Source organism: Crotalus tigris, unplaced genomic scaffold (genome assembly GCF_016545835.1).
Source record: "Crotalus tigris isolate CLP2741 ecotype Arizona unplaced genomic scaffold, ASM1654583v1 scf7180000024391.5723578, whole genome shotgun sequence".
Classification (NCBI taxonomy): domain Eukaryota; kingdom Metazoa; phylum Chordata; class Lepidosauria; order Squamata; family Viperidae; genus Crotalus; species Crotalus tigris.
In genome coordinates, this window is record NW_024100561.1 from 4,453,752 (window position 1) to 4,475,612 (window position 21,861).

A 21,861-nucleotide genomic window follows, 5' to 3' on the forward strand; every position below is an offset into this window, starting at 1 on the left:
GTACTTCTTTTTTTATCTTCTTTATTTTTTTTTACATTTTTCTTGGTTTGTATTAGTCTTTTATCTTTGTATCTGTAAAGTATAATAAAAAAATATTACAAAAAGATCAAGGAAGCTATGCCATCATAACCGTAAGGTAGGTAAAGGAGCTAGTTGAGTAAGGAAACACAGGTGCAGGCAGTAACCACACTTTCACTTTTTCCCCCATCTCTAGCAATGGCATCTTATTTAAAAACCAGTAATACTATGCATTGGTTAAGATAGGATAGGATAGAACAGGATAGGATAATAGTACTTTGTTATCTAGATAAGGAAGCAGATAGCCTGGATAAAGATGTCTGTCCCTGCCAGTAATTAAACACCATATTTACTGCGCTTAGAGAAACATTTGCCTGCATAATCCCAATCACATATTCAAAACTAGATGGAGGCTATAACATTTTGCCTTCTTAGCTACTTTTTATTGTGTTTTTTAAGTGATCTTAAAAATTGAACCTGCAAAATCTATGACTCACTGACCACTTACAAATGGCAGCCCAATCCTCTGTTTGCATGAAACTATAATTTAGTTCACAAATATAATTTGTAATTATACAAATTACAAACCTGTATTACAAATTAACAAATATAATGTACAAATTTAACAGTTCCTCAAGCTGTAAATGCAAGTGAATGAGATTTCAGCTATAGATAGTAGAGTTCTAGCTACAAATGATGAGGTAAAGAAATTGACCAGATTGACCCAGTGGTCTAGATATTACTGAATTCCAGTTATCATCATCATTAGCCAGTATTATTGGAATTCCTATCCAACACAACTATCTGGATAGCCATACATTGCTGCCTTTCCCACTGAAAATGCTACACATGCACACACACACACACAAACATACTGTACGTATAAATATATTGCATTTTGTGTGTGTGTGTCTATGTATGTATATGTATGTATGTATAACTAGATTTATTTTTTTCTTGAGAGTATATACAAAATAGGGCAATCAATAAGAAAAAAAACCTCCCTACAAATTCTTGTGCCCTGAACTGGAGCTGTTCCACTAGATGAGGTAACAGTTGTAGGCCTTGTAATTTATAGATGTGCAAATTAAAATTGCACAGGGGATTTGAAGGAGGTAATGTTAATTCATAACTCCATCTGTTTCCCAAGGCTTTCCTACTGTTAAATCAAAACAGATCTAAGAAACATTAGTGAGCAGAGCAGATTAAATTATTGAAACTCATGTTATAAAATACAAGAATAATACCATTATCTTCCTTGAATAAGCAATGCACTCTGTTTATTACATTATTTATCAGAAGAGAAGCTCAATCATATAACTAGCCACTGACTTGTGCAAAACATTCTTGATTTGACAGGGTAAAACAACACCTAGCACTAACTTTATTCCTTCCCAATAACGCAAATATTCAACTTCATTTTTAAAGCTCTTCTTCAGGATGTTGTATACACAATTTACTTCACCTTAGCATTTACTTTGTACCTGTCTATGACCTTCATCTGTGATATTGTAGTTTTTCTAATCCTCCCATAATACCATATTTATATCTAGGGCTGGTACATGGGGATTTCAATTTGCCACCTGGTGGCACTGAGTCTGGCATACCTCAGGAGTTCATGGCCTCCATGGAAACCATGAATGTGTCCCAAGTCATTGATGGGTTGGTTCACTCTGTCAGTGACACATAAGATCTGGTTCTCATCTCAGGGCAGTTACAGCATGACCCTGTAGTGGAGGAGATTGGCATCATACCATCTGGCTTAGTGGTATTCTCCTCCTCCTCTGTGAGGAGAAAGGATGTAACAAATGAAGACAAAGAGGATCTAGCTGATTGGCAACTGAGAGACCCAATGGGTCTCCAGGTGAACTTGGGTCCCTAAGGACCTGGTAGGTGTTTTTGGTGAAGCCTTAAATCGCTGCTTGGAATGAATGGCTAGATTTTTGGACTCCATGTGGCCTCTTTGCATTGACTGTGGGACACACTTTGGTTTACTGAGAAACTCCAGATGAAATGCCTGAACAGGTTCAGCCATGTTTAGTCAGACTCGCTTCAAGACTTTCTCTAATAATAAAAGCCCATATCAGGGATACTTCATGGCAATAAGGGTGGCGAAATGTCAATATTTCTCTACTCTTATTGCATCTGAGGGTAGCCATCTAGCAGCCCAATTTTGGGTGATCCAATCTCTTCTGGACAGGGATGGGCCACAGGACCATCTGCAGGACTATTGTGAGAAATATTCTGTCTATCCATTGGATAAAGCTGCTCAGATCTTCTATGACTGGGACTCCAACTGAGCAGTTCCTGCCACCATGTCTTCTGATGTGATCTGAGATGAATTTATATTGATGAGTCCTTGGTAAGTAGATGGTATTTTCTGTACTGAAAGTTTGGCCATCTGTTTATTGGGTCTAGATCCCTTCTGAACTGTGAAGACAACCAGGGAGGTGGCCAGTAGTTGGGTCCATGCTCAGGTGCCAGGCTTTTTTAAAGAGGGAGTGGTACCTTCAGCCTTGAAGGAAGGGGCGATGCACCCCTCCCTTAAATAGGGGCTCTCTTCTTAGACAACTACCATCCTGTCTCTAGCCTTCCTTCAGGGCCTCTTCCTGGCATGTTGATTGGGGTGAAGAAGTAATTCCATAGGCCATTCCTTTGCAGGGTACTATAGGGCTTGGTACTTTCCCCCTCTTGTTCAACATTTAGATAAATCTATTCGGTTAGATCCTCTGCAGATATGGGGTTCAGTATCATCAGTATGATACCTAATCGTACTCATCAACCACAGCCCAGCCAAGGAGGCTGACAAGTTTCTGTCCCTTGATTGGAGGCTATGCAGTCCTTTAGGGAGAAAGAACAAAACTGAGTAACTGTGTATATTAGGACTACTTTGATGTGACAAAATTCCATATTTAACCTTGGATGGGGTAGTACTTCCCCATTCAAGAGTGGTGTGCAATCTGGGAGTCTTCCTGAATGGCTCCTGTAGTAGTAGCGGTAGCTAGGGAGGCCTTTGCTTATTTATTGATTAAATTTGTTTGCCACTCATTTCACTGTGAGGCAACTCTGGGTGGCTTACAATGTTAAAGGCAGGAAAACCATCTATACCTACATTTGTATCTATATACAGGTAGTCCTCAACTTACGACCAAAACTGAGCCCAACATTTCTGTTGCTAAATGAGATAGCTGTTAAGCCAGTTTTGCCCCATTTTATGATCTAACAGTTGTTAAGTCAATCTGGCTTCCCCATTGACTTTGCTTGTCAGAAGGTCACGAAAAGGGATTACACGACCCTGGGACACAGCAACTGTCATAAATATGAACCAATTGACAAGTGTCTGAATTTTGATCATGTGGCCATAGGAATGCTGCAATGGTCCTAAGTAAGACAAACAGCCATAAATCACTTTTTTCAGTGACAATGTAACTTCGAACGATTACTAAAACAATTGTTCTAAGTTGAGGAATGAATATACCGTATATGGATGTGCATGGGGTCCATCAACCACCTCCAGTATGACATTCCTTCAATGGGGCCAGATCTTCAGGCTCTTATGGAAGGCTATGGGGAGGCAAGATGCTCCAAAATGCCAGCACCAAAATAAAGAAAGCCTTTCTCCTGGATCCCACCTGCTGGAATTTCTTGACAGAGAGGATCTGCAGCATTCCTCCCCTGCTAGCATGGGGGGGGAGCAGGTTTGTCTCATTGGGGTGAGACAGTTCCTCAAGTAATCTGGACCCGTGCTATGCAGGGCTTTAAAGGCAATAACCAACACCTTCAATTGCACTTGGAAGCAAACTGGCACCCTATGTAGTTGAACAGCAATGTAATATGGACCACTATAGGACACCCCCAAGACTGCCCACACTGCCACACTCTGCACCAATTGAAGCTTCTGAATGCTCTTCAAGGGTAGCCTCATGTAGAGTACATTGCAGTAGTCCAAGTTGTCAATGCTGCTAACATTGGATGTTCTTCCTTTGACAACAGATGAAAATGCAGCCATTTTCTCTATGCTTTTAGAATCAGTTGGTGCTGGGAGGGGGGATTGGGATGAGAGTTCAGTTAGCCATAATAATAATAACTCTGCTGTGGGAATCCAAGGACAAACTGGGTCCAGAGCTAACAACGTTTGGCGGGCTGGAGAGCTGGGGAGAAAGCCCGCGCTTCAGGCTAATTGGGGAATGTGATTTATGACTGTTTATTGGGTGTGGGAATTGTACTTTGTTACTTTGTATCCAGGGGAAGGGAATTTAGTTTTTGGGTTCAACTATGTAGTGGCGATACTTTGTTTCCTGAATAAAAGATTCTTTAAGGAAAACAATGCCTTGAAGTTTTTTTGAAGGGTTTCATCTGTCGGAACCATGACAGAAGTGTGAGATGACCACAGCTTGAATGGTTGAACTCAGAAAGTTCTGATCCAGGAAGGGCTGCAACTGGCAGACAACACAAATTTGTACAAAGGCTCTCCTAGCTTCGACTGCCACTTGCTCTTCAACAGGAGTCATGAGTCCAGGAGAATCTCCAAGTTGTGAACCAGGTCTGCCTGGGGTAGTGCCACTCCCATCCAGAACTAATGATACCAGAATCCCGGATCTTGAAGCTCCATGCACCCAAAGTCATTTGGTCTTACCAGGGCTCAGCCAAAGCCTCTTGTCCCCCACTGCCTCCAGGCACCGTGAAAAGGCAGCAATAGCATCACTTGGGTCACCAGAGTTGGAGATATAGAGTTGAGTATCATCACCATATTGATGATACCTCAATCCATGGTGACAGATGATCTCACCCAGTGGCTTCATATAAATGTTAAAAAGGAGTGGAGAGCATACTGAACTTGCAGCATACCACAAAAGACCAGCTGTGGGCTGGATCTCTCACTCCCTATTAAAACCGTTTGGGACAGGTCTTGGAGAAAAGAATCAAACCAGTGCAAAATTGTGTTGCCCAGCCCAACATCTCACAGCTGGCCCAAAAGGATACCATGGTTAATGGTACTGAATGATGCTGAGAGATCAAGGAAATGGTTTCACTACTCCCATCCTGCTCTCACCAGAGATCATCCACAAGTGCGACCAATGCTTTTTCTGTCCCATAACTGGGCCTGAAAGAGGAAGATGAGAAACTGGACAAAAACATTTTTATGCCATTGTGCCCTTTACTGGACTGGGAAGCCCTTCAGACAATCACTATAAAGCCTGCAGGGCAGTGCAGGCCACCTCCAGAGGCTGCTTCAAGGTGAGTGAGAGAGAGAGAAGCTGATGGTTGAGGCCCTGGCCATCCTCCACCCCTGCCCGCCCACCAGATTCCCCGATCCAGAACAGGCTTAGAAAAGAGGCAGCCTCTATTTGCCTCTGCCCCCGGCTCTCTTAACATTCAGGCTACCTTGTAGTGGCAGCACCAGCAGCAGGCGGAGGTGAGGGAGGGGAGACACATGCGAGCCGGCCTGCCAAAAAACAGATGGTGGAATAGAGTGAGTAGGCTCTGAACTAGGGATTATTTGGGGGCTAGGGCTTATATTAGGCCCACCCCAAAAAATCAGGCTAGGGCTTATTTTCTGGGTGGTTCTTATTTTGGGAAAAACACGGGTACAACAAATATGCAGTTAGAGGATAACCAGCAGTTAGGTGAATGGAGTTGATTACCACAGTGATGGGTGCACCATTTGAAGACCTGAAGGGTCAGGCTAAGGGCAGTTCATTGTAGAGCACTGGGGACAGATCAATCTACCGATGTGGTTACTAAGAGTCTACATCAATTCATCTCACTGACAAGTTTGGACATCTCAGTCACTGAAAATGAATAACCGAAGACTTGTCCCCTCCCTCTCCTAACAAAAAGTATTATTTCGTGATAGCCGAAAATCTCTTCTGAGCTCTTGGAATATTGATTTGGAAAAATATCACTCACCAAATTGTGATTAAAAACAGATTCACTGGAACCAGAGTCTGCTCTAAGTTTGAAAGAATTTCTAGCTGGACTTCACTGAAACAATGATTAGCCTTGTAGAGACAAGGTATTAAGGCCAAGCTAAGCCCGTTGCCATGAGAAATTTTGTTTGTATATAGGAAGTAGAAAAGGACAAACCAAACCACCATCAAAATCAGGGCATTGATTCAGAATCAACAGAAATCTGAACGTTAAAAGTTATGAATACAGCATATAGAATACAGTATGTGTCTTGTGAAATGAATTTTCTCTGCCCTTCACCCTATGTAGCTACCATAACTTTTTGTTGACATGTACATTAATCTTCCTCCTCTTCCTCCTCCTCCTCCTCCTCCTCCTCCTCCTCCTCTAGTGTTAGTAATGGTGACAGAAACAAGTTTCCAAAAGTTAACAAAAAGGGTTACTGTAAATACCCCATAGTATTAAATTTGTAACAGAAATTGACTTTGGAAGACATTTTGTGAGATTGTTTTAAAATGAGTAGGTTTGTTTATAATGTACTCTGCAAATTCCACAGTGTTCCTTTCAAATAGGATGTTACGTTCAGCAAAACTACAGTCTAATTAATGCTGGTGGTATTGTGGCACATTTCTCTATTTAGGAAAAAAGGAAATGTAACTTTCAAATTAAAGTAGAATCTTTTGTTTCATGACTATTATAATTACACTGTATATGAGGATTAGAAAGAATAATGTGCCTGTGCTAAAAAAAAATGCTTGAAAAAATATCTTTGAATTTTATAGAGAGTGAACACCTTTACAGGCAAATATTTTCTTCCTGTTTCTGCCCAGTATTTGTGTGTGGGGGGGTATATAAAATATTGGAGAGAGAGAGAGAGAAATGTGTTTGTGTATGTGTGTGCGTGCATTCTGAAACTTTTAATTTTATTGTAATGTTATTTGCTTGTTCTTCTATTTTATTTTAAATGTGTTTTACACATTTGATTGATTGCTTAATTACGGTATGTGCCATCAGGTTAGTGTTGACTCTTAGCAACCACATAGATAGATTTCTCCATGACCATCTGTCCCTAACCTGGTCTTTCAGGTCTCAAAACTGTGCACTCATTGTCACTGTAACTGAGTCCATTCACCTCACTGCTGGTCTTCCTCTTCTTCTTTCCCAGTATTAAGCCTTCTTCAGAAAATTAGGCATAATGTGTCACACATAGTATTGCATTTATTAGCTTCTTATGCTATGCTTGTTTTGGGCAAGTAAAATAAATACAACAAAGTGATTATATGCCCTCCTGTACTAATTTCTTCTAAGGAGGAATTTTATCTCATTATTTGGGAACAATATGTTGTAAATACATGTACATTTTCACATAAAAAGATTCAAGTCATGAAGATGGCTTTGGGCAAACACTATTGAAAATGATATACCAACAATTTTCTCCATAGCACAAATTAAAGCTCTGGGGACCAAAATCAAAACATTTCCTTTAAGCTCTGATCCCTGTTTGCGTCAGTTCCTGCTTCCCCAAAGACCGTAAGACATCATGATGGGTTTTCTGTAATCTCATAATCCTAATGTATAATGAGAATGTTTCATGATGCGTTTCATTGTGTTTCTTTTTCAGTTTCAGTACAATTAACTGGAAATTTGTGGAAAAGGTTATTTCCAGGAATATTAATTATAACAAGTATTGTAATATAAGTAAGTATATAAAGGTCTCTCCAAGCATAAAGATGGATGCTCTGTGCATTTTTCAGACACACTTAGTTCCCTTTCCTCCTAGAAGTACCACTATAAAATTAGACTATGAAATAGTTAATTGTTTAAAATATTTTAATGCCTAATTAATCAGAAGCAGCACAGACAGGCCCAATCACAATTATTCTTTATGAACTAACTACTAAAAAGCTGCTGAAAAAATTCTGCCCAGTAACTCTGCAATTCTTTCAAACTACACGAACTGCAATGGGCCAAAAAAAAAAAAAAATATTACTAGCAGACAGCACTCCTGAACATGCATAAAATCCTGCCCCCCTTGTAAATGTGACCTTTTGATCAGTGAGCGGGAGTCTTTTCACAAAATTAACTGGCATCAACTGGTTGATGTAGAAAGTCCAGAGAAATTTTCTTTTGACAACTGCTGAAAAAAACAACAATCATCTATGTCTTCCAAAACTGGCTTTGGTGATTCTAAAGGTCTAATAGGGGCATCAACTCAAGCCAGTTTGGTCTGATGGTTAAGGCACCAGCCTAGAAAGCAGGAGACTGGGAGTCCTTGTCCTGCCTTAGCCATGAAAGCCAGGTGGGTAGCAGCCTTGGGCCAATCACTCTCTCTAGTGGCATTCTTCTAGATTGTCTAAAAGGGATGTGGTTGAGTTGGCACTTTTTTACACTCGTATCTGGACAAACCACTTCAGTCAATGGTGCTGGAGAAGTCGTCAATCCACTGGCCACTTCTTTATGGAGTGTCACAAATCCCAGATCTCTCTCCAGATTTTCAATATCTAGCTCTATGAAACTTCTGAGGAAGTTATCTAACAGTTTGGGGAGAGGTATCATCAAAGTGTTGATTATATCCACACGTACATCTTCACCTCCAGTCAAGATGGTGGTGCACTGGAAGTCCTTACCCAGATCCTGGAGTTTGGAAGGATCTGAAAGAGAATAAAAAACTGAAATCATACAAGATATAAGTATTATTTATCCACAATCTGCCTAGCCTATTGTCAGTTTCTATATTAGCTGTAGATTGCACTTCCATGAAAGAGTTCAAAAATCTATGACCAGGTACCTTTTGTCCAGTTATAGCTGTGCACCAGTTGCTGCCTTTTTGGGAGCAAAATGTCTTGGTAAGAAAACCCAGGCCCTCGTCAACCTTAGGCTGAATTACTTCAGTGCATTTTATACAGACCTATTTTTGAAGATTAACCAGAAGATGGCATTGTGTAATTCCAGTCAAATAAGTGGCTGTTGTGGCTTTAACTGACCATTAGATTTAGTATGATGTCCCACTTGGCTTAGCACTTATATGAATCCACTAGTGAGGATTTGTAATGATCTGAAAGAAGGCAATTAGTATGTTAATGGCAGACAGATTGGGTTAGGGTGAAACAGATGAAGTGGTATTGCTATCCCTTCTCTAAGAACTTTATTGAAATGTTTGCTAGATGGAGCTGATGCAAAATGTTTGCTAGATGGAGTGTTGCAAAAAGGAACAGTTCTCACCTTTAAATGTCTTCTGGACATAGTTCTATATACTCTGAGATGGGGGGGATTCCAAAATTATTTTGTTCTGCACCAGGTTCATATCACCAATCACCCCAATGAAATTATCTTCAACCATTATCAAACAGTGAGGACTTTGATCTCTGCCATAGCATCTTTTGGGGTATTTGTGTATCCATGTATCCCAAACAAATAATCCAAACGAATATCTTTGTGCTCACTTTGCTAATACTGTAATTAGAGAGAGTTCTAGGAAGGGGTTAAATAGGCTAGTAGCTAAAGATGATATAATGGACTACATAGTTCCAGCGGCTGTTAAAGATGGATTACAGTTAAAATAGCAGAGATGGATTTAGACAGCAACTGGCTGTTGAAGTTGAGTTGTTGGGTTTAGTATAGCACAGTATAAGATGGATTTATTCATGGGGAAATGGGAAGATTCCTCTCTCCCCCCCTCCCCATTGAACACTATCCAAAGAAGCATCCTGAAGTAGAAAATTGATGACACTATCCAAAGAAGTATCCTGAAGTAGAAAATTGAACATGATCTGTTCAATCATGTCTGATGCTTGGCGATTCTATGGATAAGCTTTCTCCATATTTTCTGATCTCATACAGCCTTTTTCAGATATTTTATATTCTGGCTGGTGTTGGTTTTATGATCTAGCCATGATGGTTTTGGCAATCTCATTTACTTTTACGGGTGATCATTCCAAGCCTTTTCCAGTTAGTTTGATTGCATGACATGGCCAAAATAAGTAAGGCTGAATTTTTGTGATTTGTCTTCCAGCAATATGTCTGATTTTATATGCTTCAGTACCTGCTTCTTTGTCATCTTTGCTATCCAAGAATTGCACAAGAGCAATTCTGAGCAAACACCACAGCTGAAATGGTTTTCTCTTGTCTAGTTTTTTCATTGTTCAATTTTCACAACTCTAGGTAGATATGGGAAATCCAATCATGCAGACTAATTGGGTTGTCAGGCTAATGTCCTTACTTTTCCATTCTCAATTTATGCTCATCATTGCTGTACAACAATTTGATGATTTATTTCTGGACTACATTCATTACTTTGATCAATGATTGATCATAGGAGAGTTAATTCTTGCAAACATTTAATCTCTACACCATAAATTGTTATTTTGACATTTCCATTCTGCACAGCAGTCATGAGATTGGTCTTTTTTCATGTTCAAGAAGAGGCCAAATTTCTCACTTTCTTATTTAATCCTTTTGATCAGATGTTTCAGGTCATCTTTGATTTCTGAGATAAAAGTTATGTTGTCAGAATATTAAAGATTGTTGATGTTCCTTCCTCCAATCTTTACTTCAGTTTTTAATTTTATTCCTCATAATCACTTTGACATACATGTTGAATAAGAAAGGTGAAACAATGCAATCTTCCTGCACATCTTTCCCAATTTTTAACCAATCAGTGTCTCTATATGATGTTCTTACAGAAGCTTTCTAATTTGTGTACAGCAACTTCACTAAATTGACTGCATATGTTGGTGCCTTTCTGTAGACAATAAAGATGTAAATATATATACAGTATGTATGCATATGTTTGTGTATATACTGTACATTTATACATCTACATATCTATATATCTATCTATATCTATCTCTATATCTATCTAGGGAAGATAGGGAGATTCAGGATTGTTAGAGACCGGCTATAGACAATTAACATTCAGTCTGGTTGATGAAGGGATGCTAGACAGTACAGCCTTAAGTCTATTCTTAACTTTGGCAAGGTGGACAAGTGTATGCACGTGAGATGCAGACATGGCTTAAGTTAATACTATAACTTCTAAGAGATTCCTGCTTAAATGGCTTTGAACTAGAAATTAGGCTGTTGTGGGGGAGGGGAAATGCTCACTCTGCATGTTTATTTCTGGTGTCTAGCCCTGTCGGTCTGGAGGAAGGAATGTCTCACTAAAATGCAAAACAAATAATTAGAAAAACAAAACTGAATAAATTTGGAACATCATTTGATGGCTGTGGCTGGGAGGACCTTTGCACAAGTTCGTCTATTGCACCAGTTGCAACCCTACCTGGACCGGGAGGCTCTCCTTACAGTCACTCATGCCCTTGTCACCTCACGTCTGGACTACTGCAACGCGCTCTACATGGGGCTACCCTTGAAAAGTATTCGGAGACTACAGTTGGTCCAGAATGCAGCCGCGCGAGTGATAGTGGGTGCTCCTCGATACACCCATGTTACACCTATCCTCCGTGAGCTGCACTGGTTGCTTATTGGTCTCCGGGTCCAATTCAAGGTGTTGGTTATTACCTTTAAAGCCCTACATGGCTCAGGGCCAGGCTATTTGCGAGACTGCCTACTACCTCATAGTTCCCTTCATCCGGTTAGATCCCACAGGCTGGGCCTCCTTCAGGTCCCGTCGGCCAAGCAGTGCCATTTGGCGGGGCCACGGAGGAGGGCTTTCTCTGTGACGGTGCCCATGTCTTGGAACCAGCTCCCCCCGGAGATTAGGACCGCTCCCACCCTGTTGGTTTTCCGTAAGCTGCTTAAGACCTGGCTTTTCCGGCAGGCCTGGGATTTATAAAATCTGACCCCTGGATGACTGTAATTGTACTGTTTGTTTGTCATGTTTTATGTTGTTTTTATTGTTAACTGCCCAGAGTCCTACGGGAGTGGGGCGGTTTATAAATTTTAAAAATAAAATAAAATAAAATAAATAAATATGTACCTTACTGTCTTTTAAATTAATAAAATTAGGAAAAAATTATGCATATGCAGATAGATAGATAGATAGATAGATAGATAGATAGATAGATACACAGAGAGATAGAGAGATAGAGATGTATAGATATAAATATAGAAATAGAGATATATAGATATAGATGAATGATTCTTTCTTTTCTTTTTCAATCAAATCCTGAAATACATTTAGAAGTCTCCACTTGCATTGTAGTGGCAGTGATAGGAACTGGGTTCAAGCACAGTTCACATGTCTAGTTAGCATCCAATTATTTTTACCCACCCTAGAGTAGGAGAGACCCCCATACTCACACTAGGAGATGGGCAGAAGCCTTGAGTACCTCTACAAACATGACTGAGGAACAACCCAATTCTGAAGAAAAAAAATCTTATACAGTGCTTAGGGAGATGGGTATCCTTTTGTTCCAACTCAGAAGAGGGAGATGGGAATTGGAGAGTTGTAATCTTGGTGATAAACTAAAGAGATTAAGCCTCATTCTAAAGGGGGGGCAGAGAGAGAGAAGAAAATCCCATAGGTACTTCTTATCACCTTTTCCTGAAGAGGAAGGGAATTAGAGATGGCTGGCAGGGAAGCTGATTACTGAGCATAAAGAAGACAGAGAAGCTTTGCTTCAAACTTTAAATCATGGGGTATAGTTAATGTCCCATACCAGATAAAAATCCACCATTTAAAGAGTGAAGAGATTGAAATGTTTTTCTGGGCTGTGGAAGAACAGCCTGAGCTTCTGAATGACCAGAAGAATAGTGGGTCACAAAGCTCGCCCCAGCCCTCAGTAGAAAAAGATTAAGAGAGTAGCAGCCTTTCAATAGCAGATGCAGAAGATTATAACACTCTAAAGCAAGTAATTCTGCAGCAAGGTGATGTAATTCGGTGTAGGTATTGGCAGAAGTTCAAAGGTATTATAAAATTATAGGATAGATTGTTGGGATTATGTGTTCAATAGCCACAACTAAAGTTTGAACTTCTGAAGAAATATTGGAGGAGATTGTTTTGAAATAGTTCTTGCAAAATTTTTGGGTTTAGTTAGGTTCTGAGCTCAAGAACACTATCCTTGGTAAAAAGCAAAAGATGTATAGACACAGAAAACTCAGTGTGTCTCTATTATTTTTAGTAAACATTTCTCTCTCACACACTGCTTATTTTTTTCTTATTTTTTTTTTAGCATTTATAGATAATAATATAGTGGAGATTTTGGCACTAAGCTCAAAGATCTGTATTCTTTTTCAGACCACAAAATAACTCAATGAACTTTGTTTGATATGATCAATATTTTATTAATATTATACTGAGAATTTATTATATAATTGTAGTAACTTTCTTTCCCACTTACTGATGTTTCATCTTTTGAAATTAAACAAGTAACTTAAAAGGGGAAGAAAAGGAACCCACTAACACAGACATGTTAAACACAAGGCCCGGAGGCCAGATGCGGCCCGTGATGTGGTTTCATGTGGCCCATGAAGCCATCCTGGAAACAGTGAGGGAATGGCCCCCGCTGCCTTGGCCCCGGCCCAGGCTGGCCAGGAGCCAATGTACAATTTTGTGGTGGCCTTCTATGCTGAAATGCATTCAGTCTTAGCTCCACAAGGCTATCTGGAAACAGTGAGGAACCAGCCCCTGTCACATTGGCCCCATCCCCTGGGTGCATGCTGGGGAGGTGTCACCCTTTGTGAGGAATGAAGAAATGCACCATTGCCTGAAAGTGGCCAGCAAATGGCCCTCGCCTACTTCACATATCCGGCTTGATGGGCTTCGGGGTAGGGGTTTCAGCAGGCTTGTCCAGTGGACCATGCCTTGGTGCTTGTCCTGGTCCCACCCCCTTCTGCCAGAGACCCTAAGATCTGTCCCACTCCTGCCCAGGCCCCCACAGGCACCTTTGACACGAACGATGTAGAGCTGGCTATGCCCACCCAATAAGCCACGCCCACTCCATCCATGCCTACCCAAGCCACGCCCACCATGGCCACACCTACCTCCCCCCCAAGGACAACCGCAGTGCTGATGCGGCCCTCAGTGAAACTGAGTTTGACACCCCTGCACTAACGTAACTCTTTTTCATAATTCCCAGATAAAAGACCCCAACTTCCAATCTGTGTTGGTAAGTAACTTGTCCCAAGCTGCTTTCCTATTCAGCAAACCTCTGCTCAAAGAATTCTTTTTGGCAATTTGTCCACAAACTAAACCAGGCCAGGTTTACCAGCCCACATTGGATTTACTAAAACCAAGAACTCTTCTCAAACAGTCAGAAGTTCATCTTAGTCATCTTTAGCATTAGCCATTATAACATCTTTTCCTCTCCCCAGAATCATTTTATTAGTGTTTTGTTCCACTTCAAATGCCAGTATAGCAGCTGATATTGGTATTAGCCCTCTCTAACCCCTCGTTTTAGAATCGCTTTTTAATAATGTTTTTCTTATAAGAATCTAAACCAGCATTTCTCAATCTTAGCAATTTTAAGATGTGTAGACTTCAACACCCCAAATTTCCCAGCCAACATGGAGTTCAACTGGAAGTTGAAGTCCATGCATCTTAATGTTGCTAAGGTTGAGGAAACCCCTATCTAAACTAATCCCTGCCCCAGCCCCATATCAGCACAGTTCAGTCTGTTTTGTTCAGCGATAGACAAAGAGCCAAATGAGAAGCTATTGCTGAGAGTAGGTTCATCATGCAAGTTGATAGCACTTCCACCAGATCTAGCAACAATCTTTTAATAATCAAAGTTGCAATTTCCAAAAGGAGCAGATCTTTTTCATAGAATGAAGATCAGGCCGAAATATTTTCACATAATGGCTGACAGTAGTTGACAACAAACCAATTCATAAACAACTGGAGTTATTATTAGCTATCTCTTACTTCAACACTTTGGCATCGTGTATCTTCTCCCTGCTCCACCCAGTTATCTTACCTTAGAGCAATGTTTTTTAAACTTAGTCATTTTAAGAATAAGTAGACTTCAACTCCCAAACTTCCCAAGTTCAAAGTTGGCCAAGGTTGAGAAACCCTGCCTTAGAAATTAAAGAATTCTAAACTAGAAAAGGAGCCTAGTGGCAGTTTGAAAACAAAAAGTTAAGAAAACAAAAGGCTCCCAGAACAAGGAAGAGGATGCAACACTGCTTCATATTCCAATACTACTACAGAGGGTAGATGGGGAATTGATCACAACGATTCAACAAAATTAAATTGATTCATGTAGACAAGCGATATGGGAAATAATACCCTATACAGGTAGTCCTCATTTAGCAACTGCTTCAGATAGTGGCCATTTGCAATTATGATGGTGGTGAAAACTTTGTGACCCGTGCCCGCATTTACCACCTTCGCAGCTTCTCTCCCTCAGTCATGTGTTTGCCATTAGAGTCAGTTAGTATGCAGTGTGCCTGGCCTGGCCTGCTCTTTTTTTTTTTTTCTTTTTCCCCTATCACAGAGCAGAGAGATTGTGTAAACAAACAATTTCTTCCTGAGCTGCTTTTCTCTGCAGCACAGCATGTCCCTTGAAAGTGCTAACTGCAAGTTAACAAGCACAGCGCTGTGACTTTTATTAGTTGATTGGAACCCTTTGATGGCTCACATTGCTACCCGACACTGACCACCACATTTCCTTTCAATGTGCATTCTCCATTGTGTGCCTTACTCTCTTGTAATCTCTTCCTCTCCAAAGAACCTAGGTACAATCATTAATTCCCTTTTTGCTAATTATCCCAGCACCAGGACATCCCCAATGTGGTGGGGAGTTGGGGGTAAAGGGCTATAATAAGATTTCCTCCGTCATCCAACTTCCTCCTGAGTCAAGTTATGACTTCCCTGCCATTTGGGGTTGTACATTTCTGACACTGTAAAACAGTGGTTCTCAACCTGTGGGTCGGGACCCCATTTGGGGTCGAACGACCATTTCACGGGGGTCGCCAAACAAGGCTGTCCGCCATTTTTTCCCCTTTTCTTTGGCCATTCCCCTGGCACCCGGTGATGTATAAGTGGTTGGGGGGTCACCACAACATGGGGAACTGTATTATGGGGTCGCGGCATTAGAAAGGTTGAGAACCACTGCTGTAAAACAAAGGAAACCCAAAGTAAAATAATAAGCATAGTTGGTAGTCATGTGGTTTTTCACTTAGCAACTGCTTTGCTTAATAGCCTAGTCCTAATTATGGTCGGTAAACGAGGACTAATTGTACATTATTTAAAGATAGCTAAAATGAAAACAGATTTGTAATGTAACAACTTTAAGGGGGAACAATGTTAAAAAAGATCAGTATAGTATTTACTTAATGGGTATGATCGTCTTCCTGGAAGAATTTCATAAAGTTGTTAATCATTACAGTTAGATGGTTGTGCAAACAGTGCACAATAGACATTCACACATCAAGTAGATGACTATTAAAAAGAATTCCCTTTTACTTTTCAAAAATTAATAAAAACAAGATATAGTTATATAAGGTTTAACAACCACATATTAATAGCAATATACTTAGCTATAAAGCTACAAAATTTCTTTCTCCAGAAAATGTTTTTTAAAAATGTTTTCAACAGAAACTGCGATAGGAGAGGCAATATCATACAAGCCCGATTCCCTGCAACTTCTAAACAAACTAAACTAATTGAATTAAAAATTAGGAAAATGACAGTTTAATATCATATGGTTTATGTGATATTTGGAAAATTCAACATAAGGATGACAAGAGTTACACTTTTTATTTCAAAAAAGCATAACAGATTCATTTAATCTGATTTAATTTGATATTAGCAAAACATATTCAAAATCTTACCCAATTCTCCACTGGCCTAATTAAAACAACAGATCATGCTCCAGTTTCAAATAGTTATACACCTCTATTGAGAAAACTAGCAGAAATTAAATCCTATTTTACTATCAAGTAAGATGTATAGTAAGTACTAAATGAGATATTGAATAATTATTCCCAAATATACTGGAAGGCTTTAAATTGATGTGAAATGTATGTATTAAACAACTTAACTCATTTTAGAAAAGACAAAACAGAAAACTAAACTAAAAAGGGAAAATCAGTGAATGATTAAATATTCTCTCGTACTCTTTCTTACACACACACACAAGTTCTTTGAAAATATACAAAAACCTGAGACAAAGCTAGATCTATGGGATTCAGGTACCACAAATGTTAAATTTGAAACAGATGTTTTCTGAACAGAGGGGAAAAAAACCTTAAAATTCTTAACCAATAGATTGGAAAAATTACAATATCATAAGATATTGTAAGGTTTAAAGCAAGATTAGGGGAAGATTTTAAATAAGTCAAAATTTATTACAAAATAATAAGCAAGATTTTATTTTCAGTTATCCATATGGAATAAGTGGATTAAGCCAACACTGAGTATATGCAAATACCTTCTGTATCAGAACGAAGCAAATCTGGCTAAAACAAAATCACCCAGATAAGATTTTTATATTTTTAGAGCAAATATTTCAATCCTTGCATTCTTTCATTTTTAAAATCCTTGAAAATGAGGCATGGAATAAATGATACATGGAGATCAACTATCACAGTTCCATTATCTAAACTCCATAAATATCATAGATATCTGATATCTACTTTCTGCATTATTAAATCAAGATTATAAGATTTTTATTTTAATTTTTCCTCACCCCTGTCTATATATATACACAGACACCAAGACACACATACATAACACTCAAACTGATTGCATGTCCAGCAGGCATATAGCTGATTCAGTTTTCAGATTATTTAATAATAAAATGTAATGATTAAGCTTCATGACATTGTTAAATCATTTTGGGGGAGGGATATTTATAAAGTTTTCCATAGACTGAAATGGACATATTAATACTTAGTAAATGTTTTATAAATGGAAGCAGCAATGATAGATAGATAGGTAGGTAGGTAGGTAGGTAAGTAAGTAGGTAGGTAATGGATGGGCAAACGGACAGACAAATTGATTTTTGGCCTTTATTTTCAGGTCCTGTTGAAAGCCGGTCCACTCCCCTTTACTTTTATGTTAGCCAAAGAACTACTATTAGTAAAATTAAATGAGATAAGCAAATGAACAAAAATTCAACCATGGTCTGAATGTTTGTGCAGATAACATTTTACTTCGCTTATCTAGCTAAGAGGCAGCAATCACAAAAAGGCAGCAATTAAAAATCATTCAATGTTCCTCTCAATAAACTAAATCTATTTTTAAAAAAATTATTGATTATTTCCCCCAGAAATGGAAAGTCACAAGGCCAACAGGGTTTACAGGCAGGCTGAAGGCACAGTTCTCTAAACAGGATTTTACTTTGTGGCGAATGGCAGTGTTCTGTTCCCAGAGCATTCTGTCAGTGCAAAGCACTATTTTTTTTCTACCACTTCCTCCCTCATGAAGTCTTCTACTTTGCTTTCATTCCCAGAGTATTATAGAAAACTTATGAAGCAAAGGAGCAGCTCCTTTTAACATGCTGTAAACAAATTCTTGGGTTTTGAATTTGTATTCTGCCCGAGTATCTTTCCTAGCAACATGAGTGAGGTTGATTTCTTGGTGTTTCTCCAAATCCCCTTTTTTGGGCGAGATGGAGAGTCCCTGTACCACTCTTCTACTACAGCAAGTTAGGTTAAATTCTCTCTTAAACTCTCTCATTTAAGAAGCCATGCTCAGCATGCTTTCCCTGCTTGCTTGTCATTTAATTACTCTTGCAGAATCCTGAGATACAAATCAGATTCCAGATAAATTCCTACATTCTAGAAGAGATTCTACAATTCAAGACATTCTAGAAGACATTCAAAACATTAGTGCCAGGTCTAATATCTTTTTTAGAAACATTCAGCAAATTAATAATTATAATAATTATAATTTATAATAATTAGGTCAGCTCATAGATAGCTAAGTGGTTGAAGGATAAGAAACAATTATGCTTTTTGTATCTTTATCTTGCATGATGTCTGTTTAAATAATCTATCAAATCTTGGACTTCCGGTGGTTAGCGACGATGATGGCGGCTACATTGTAGCCATCCTCCTGGGACGGCGTTAGATCTGCGGAGCACAGCGGATATCAGCTGGCCCGCGGCTCGATATCCCCTTCCCGGGTGAAGGGAAGGGGTAGAGAACTACACGAATAGAGGTAGAACTTCTTAACCCCCCCAGGAGGTTTTTTTTGGGGGGTAGAAAGAGCGTTCCCTCGGAGTTCGTGTTCTCTCCGCCTCCCAGCTCTTTTTGTTTCTTCGGAAACAAAGTGAAACGCCGCTACCATCTCCGCGCTTAAAGTGTTCTGGTGAGTGACTTTTAAAGCGGACAGAGCTGTTTAAAGGATTTTACTTGTAGTGTCTCATTTTTCTTTTAGTTTATGTTGATTTCTTTTTCTTTTGTCTTTTGCCGGTGCGGAGAGTGAAAGTAAGATGGCAATTTGAAAGTGCCTTTGTTTTTTTTTCCCTCCGGAAAGAAAGAAGTGACTCAAACGGAATGTAATGGACTATATAGTTCTTCTCTTCTAAGCTTCTCTTTTTTTTGAAAGTGTTCTGGTGGCTTTGAAGCTTTTTTTGCACTCTCCTTTGCATTTTTGCACTCTCCTTTGCTTTTTTTTAAAACTTTGAGGATTTTAGTACCCTTTTTTTTTAAGAAGGAAGAAAGAGAGAATAAGATTTCTTAAAAAAATGGCTTCAAAGAGGCAACCAGCTTCTACAGTTTCTAAAGTGGCTTCTTCTCCTGCAATTCTACCAGTACAACAACCTAAAGCTACACCATCAGTACAACAACCTAAAATTACACCTCCATCTTCTCCTCCTTTGCCAGTATTATCTGTACAAGACATGAAACATATAATGGGAAATGCTGTATCTCAAATCAGAGAGGAAATGAAGGACCTTTTTGAACAGAATAAATCTGAAAGTAGAGAGGAAATGAAGGACCTTCTTGAACAGAATAAATCAGAAAGTAGAAAGGAAATGAAGGAGCTCTTAGAGGAGAATAATACTATTTTGAGGCAAGATACAGTAGCAGCCTTATCAGGATTGGCTTCTGTGGTCAAGAAGCTTGACTCCAGAGTGGAAGAGGTTGCAGATAAAGTAGACCTCTTGGAAGATAAATTTGAAGATATGGAAAAAAAGATGGAAATTTCACAAGATGATATTCTTATGTCTCAGTATAGGGAAATGGAATATGCCCTGAGAATCAGGGGTCTGAAAGAAGATATGAATCAAGATTTGATAGAGATGGTGGTTAAAGACCTTGCTGTTGTTTTGAATAGGGATAAAGATGGATTACGTAGAGAAGTGGAAAAAAATTACAGAGTTAACTCTTGGGTTGCGAAGCAAAAGAATTTACTAAGAGATGTGGTGATTTATTTTGCCAAGAGATCTCTGCGTAATGAAATCATACAAGCTTTTTATAATAAGAGGTTCCAGTTTGCTGCCCAAGATGTCATCATTCTAAAGGAAATCCCATCTAAAATTTTAAGAAATAGAAAAGACTTTGCTTTTTTAACTAATGAACTTAAAACAAGACTGATGCCATTTAGATGGGAAATCCCGATGGGTATTGTTTTGAGCCATGCGGGGACACGTTACAGACTTAACACTGTTACTAAAGCAAAAGAGTTTTATAACTCCGTACTGGGAGCAGGCTCATCTCCATCTATGATTCAGAAAGTTTTGGATGGCAAAGAGGTGGAACAGCAGTCTGAAGGATTAGGTCTGATGGTTGCTGGAAAGTCACAGGTTGAATGGTCGCGACAAACAGAGATCAAAGAGCAAAGAATGACTCATGCAGCACATAGACGCAAGGAACAACAAAAGAAAGAAGTCAAAGAATCTTCTCAAGAAAGTGTCTCGTTGCCGGTGGGAGGAGCAAGACCCAAGAGTTCTGCAACACATTCTTCAATGGCAGACCTTCAGGTAGTCTTCTCCAGGCTTCTGGTTAAGGGAGATGGTAAAGTTCCTGACCTGGAATGTTAACGGCCTCAACTCCCCTCAGAAGAGAAAGAAAATCTTTCATTACTTAAAGCAACATAATAATGATATTATTTGTTTGCAGGAAACACATATTTCACCTAAAGATCAAAAATACTTAGTTAATGCTCGCTTGGGATCTCATTTTGTATCTTCTGCTCCTGGGAAAAAAGGGGGCGTAGTTATCTATGTTAAGCAAAACTTATCAGTCTGTCTGGTAGAATCAGATCCTCAAGGAAAATATGTTATGATTGAACTTGGTTTATATGGTAAGAAAATACTTATAGTGGGACTGTACACACCAAACCAACAACAGGAACAATTTTATAGACTGTTACATCAGAAACTAAGCTCGTTGGACTATAGATCTGTGATATTAATGGGAGATTGGAATGGTGTTCTAGATACACAAAGGGACAAAAAAGGATTTTCTACCTTTTTTAAACAGGCTAAATTACCTAAAGCTTTTTTTGATTTGAAAGAGGACTGGGAGTTGAGAGATTATTGGCGTGAACGTAACCAAGAGGAGAGAGACTTTACCTTCTTCTCAGATAGACATCAATCTTTTTCAAGAATTGACTTTTTTTTATTACAACTGACTTATATTTCAGGGTAAAGAATGTAAAAATCTTTCCTAGGTCGTTGACGGATCATAGTCCAGTTTGGATGGAATTGGCTGATGAAAAAGAGGAGAGGAGATTGTGGAGGGTGAATGAGAACTTATTTAGACAAGAAAAGAATGTTCAAAAATTAAAGGAGTGCTTAAAGGATTATTTTGCTTTAAACATGCATAAGGGAACTTCAATATCAATGGTATGGGATGCAGGTAAAGCTTTCATGCGTGGGATTCTGATAAAAATGAATAATGTCCATAGACAAAAGCAGATTCAGAAACGTAAGGAACTGGAAGATGAGATTAAATTAAAAGAAAAGTCTTTGATTTTAAATCCTACAGATGAAAAGGTTAAAGAATCTATAAAGTTGCTAAAAACACAATTTAACATGTTGATGGCTGATCAAACCGCAACTAATTTATTGTTTATGAAAC

At 39.1% G+C, this 21,861-nt stretch overlaps 1 long non-coding RNA gene across 1 annotated transcript in view; it reads right to left on the bottom strand.

Annotated features, from left to right (window-relative positions):
• Positions 1–7,744: 7,744 nt before the first annotated feature.
• Positions 7,745–21,861, bottom strand: part of LOC120301715 — a 48,862-nt gene continuing 34,745 nt past the window's right edge. The window contains exon 2 of the long non-coding RNA XR_005554988.1: positions 7,745–8,579. This is a non-coding gene — a long non-coding RNA (uncharacterized LOC120301715). The remainder of the gene's footprint in view (positions 8,580–21,861) is intronic.